Source organism: Balaenoptera ricei, chromosome X (assembly GCF_028023285.1).
Source record: "Balaenoptera ricei isolate mBalRic1 chromosome X, mBalRic1.hap2, whole genome shotgun sequence".
In the NCBI taxonomy this organism is placed as follows: Eukaryota; Metazoa; Chordata; class Mammalia; order Artiodactyla; family Balaenopteridae; genus Balaenoptera; species Balaenoptera ricei.
The window spans coordinates 94,257,303-94,261,183 of record NC_082660.1 but is presented as its reverse complement, the minus strand read 5'-3'; positions in this window follow the sequence as shown (position 1 = coordinate 94,261,183).

Genomic DNA, 3,881 nt, shown 5'->3' with positions numbered 1-3,881 from the left:
ACTGCGCTCGCCGCTCGCAACTGCAGCACTCAGCCCGACACCCGCAGGGAAGGGAAAGGCGGCGGGAAGCCGCTCCCTGTGCCCCCTGCTGGCGCGGAGGAGGAACTGACTCTCCGCCCGCCGCAGCCCGCGCCTCCGGCTCCGCCCCGCCCCGCCCTGCCCTCCACGCGTCGAATCAGGGATTCCAGGCGCTGGAGAGGCCCGGCGCTTCAGGTCAACCTCCTCCTCCGGTTTCTCACCCTCGGCTGATTACTAAGCAGCAAGCCGCAGTCCTGAGAAAAGGGACTTAGCTAAGGTCACACTGCGGTGCGTGAGAAAGAATCCGGAGGCCCTGGTTCCCAGCACACTCGATCACCCTGTCCCAATTCAACAAGTAATTATTGAGCTTCTGAAGTGTGTGTGCCCAGCACTGTGCAATGACCTGCAGGGGAAGTGGACCAAGTAGGAAGAAATAGTCCCTGCTTCACCCTTGATCACCTAACCCCAGAACTGCGCAACAGCCACCAGGCTACTTAGAGTTGCTGGACACGTAGTGTTCTTTTGTGCTCTGTGCTCTTGCACGCATTATGCATTCTGCTTGGAATGCCCTGCCGTTTCTCCACTGCTAATCCTTAAAGCCCAGCTCAAACGTTACCTCCTCTGTGAAGCCTTCCCTGACTCCCAAATGAGACTTAGGTATTCCCGCCAATGCTCCCGTAGAAGATATATTATGGCGCTAAACTTGTTCAACTTAAATCAACTTACATGCTTTTCTTTCTTCCTACCTGTTTCTCTTTTCTCTGTTTTCTAGACAGTGGTTCCAGATCTTGGACACGTAAAATTTTTAAAAATAGTCGGAGGAAAACACAACATTGCCAATTACTTATTTTGCCAAACAAAGACAATTTTTAAAACTACCTACTACTATTTTATAAAAGGAAGCACATTTTAATATAAAATGATAAGGGCATAATCTCTCAATAAAAAAATATATTTAGCTTCATGGGAAAGCATCACAATGAACTTTGAGGGAAGCATAGAACTAAAGTAGGTGGAAAGGAGAGGAACAGTGAAAGAACGCAGGAGGAAGGGAAGGAGAAAGGGGGTTGGAGAAGTGGGGAGTTTTCACACGAGCCCCAAACAGTCTTAAACTCGGTGCCTTGTCCTACCAATGCAACTTATAATGAAAACAGCTCCTCAACCACTCCTTAAAATTTACGTCTTGCTTCAGTTATTTGGTTACCCAACTGTTGAGTATGTGTGTCTTCTTTCACTTAATTTAGAGATCGTAGAAGTGAGAGTGATGATGGTTTGACCTGTGGTCCCAATGCACCCATTCTCAGGGGCCTGGGACTAGTGAGACAGAATGGCCCATAGCTTAGTCCCCACAAACAAGAGACTTGATTGTCCAAATGAAGCAAGAGTCAAGTGCTGCATTATAATGTAGGTACTCAGGTAATAGCACCAGAAAGTATTAATAAAAAGCTAACAAAATAGCCTAATTTAAACATATATTTTGTACACATACTTTAATAGGACACTGTTTTTCAAACTGGAATCCAATGACAGTCTGAGTTTTTCTACAAGCATGTCTTACTTTTACATCCAGTGTTAAGCATATTCTGGAGTGCCTGGATGACTGAATGATAACAGCTGCCACATAATTTGGACATGTATTTGAGTCTGTTTTTAAAATCAAGCTGGCACAAGGTAATACTACTTTGTCATAAGTTAGTGAGAAAATAAATGAGGTGAACCTCCTACTTCATGGCTTACTGTACAAATGAAGATTTTCCAGTAGTTTGCGAGAGGAAAGTGATGGGAAAGGAGAGTCCTCACAAGACATACAAGCATGCTGAAGGTCAAGAGCACACACTGGCCAGTCAGTAGTATGTTCAGGTTTCTAAGGGCAGTTTTGTCTCAGCAAACATCATGTATCACATTAAATGAACATTATTTTTTATTTGTGCATAATTTGTAAATTTACGTTGGTGTTGAATTTGTATAAGAGCTTTATGAACAGCAGAGTTCATATTTAGTTTTGTTTGTTTATATTTAAGAAATAGTAGTATAAAAAGAATTTACATAAATGATTGGGTCTGAGAGAATGTTTTTCTTTTAAGAGTTCCCTTGAATATATTTTTCAGCTGAGAAACAGTGATATAGATAATGACAGTACATAGAGTCTGTGCACTATGTGTGTAATGTTTACTTAAATACGTGGTAATTATGTACTAATACATCTTTACTATGCTCTTAGCCACTAGGAGTTGATGACTGTTGTGCATCCTCCCTTCTTGCCCCACTTCAATTTGTTTGGTTTGTCCCTTGGGTGTACCTAGTCTGAATGCATTTACCCAATTCGTCCCTCCCTTCCATTATAATGGAATGGAATAATTCTAATATGTATGTATTAGTTCCCTACCTTCTTTGAGGGTCTGGGCCTGGAAGGAAACTCTGGAGTGATCTACCTTCCTCAGATGCATAACTTAGCACCCAGAGAGTTGATGAACTGCAAGAGTGTTGTGAGAGACTGAACAGGACTGAGAATTGCCAACCAATCTTTATCGTTTTAGTTACTATTGGATAAAAAAATATTGAACTTGACCCAATGATCTATGATCTAACCCTTATAATTTTTTCATGTGATTGATGGATGCAACGTATGAGTGTGTATGTATTGACATCTATATCTACATCTATATATATTAAATAATATATATATTATATATATAATAAGCTCCCCAAATATCACCAACACAACCTGAAAAACAAAGCTTGAGTATATTACTTATCACAGCAAGGGAGAACATCTATTCCACAAAGATTTGGCAGTGTCTCAGAGGGAAGAGGTAAGGATAGAATTCATTAAAATTGGAAGTTTGGTTTAAAGTAGACATTTCAGTGTGGAGACTCGATTAGGATTCAGAATCATGATACAACAGTCCAAGAATGGTGGAGGCAGCAAGGCAAGAATTGAGGTAAGAAATTCAGAGAATCTTAGGGTGCAAACTTTGTTGATGCTTCCCATTGAAGAGTTAGTGGGTCTTTTGGGAAATTCTTATGAAGGGTATATGGTTTGTGTCTAGACTAATTTTTTTGCATGTGGATGTCCAGTTGTTCCAGCACCATTTGTTGAAAAGGGTATCTTTTCTCCACTGTACTGCCTTGACACCTTTGTTAAAGATTATTTTATGTGGGCCTAAACTGGGACTCTTTGTGCTGTTCCACTGATCTATTTGTCTAGTCTTTTGCCAATACCACACTGTTTTGATTACTGTAGCTTTTATAGTAGGTTTTCAGGTCGGGTAGTGTCAGTTCCCTGACTTTGTTCTTCTTCTTCAACATTGCGTTGGCTATTCTGGGTCTTTTGCCTTTCCATATAAACTTTAGAATCAGTTTGTCGATATCCACAAAATAATTTGTTGGGATTTTGATTGGGATTGCATTGAATCTATAGATCAATTTGGAAAGAACTGACATCTTGACAATATTGAGTCTTCCTGTCCATGAATGTGGAACATCTCTCCATTTATTTAGTTCATGTTTGATTTCTTTCATGAGAATTTTATAGTTTTCCTTATATAGATCTTATATATATCTTGTTAGATTTACACCTAAGTATTTCATTTTGCGGGTGCTAATGTAAATAGTACTGTGTTTTTAATTTCAAATTCCACTTGTTCATTGCTGGTATACAGGAAAGTGACACTTTTGTATATTAACCTTGTATCCTGGGGAAGTTCTTGGGATGAGCAATCAAACCATTTACCTGGGCAGGACAGTCCTGAAAATAAAGAGATGCTCATGAAGACAGAGGAATAGCAAAGTTATATTAATATAGACAGTAAAGCATAGTTTTGGTTCTCAGAGTCCAGGCTGAGTGTGGGGCTAGTTTGGGC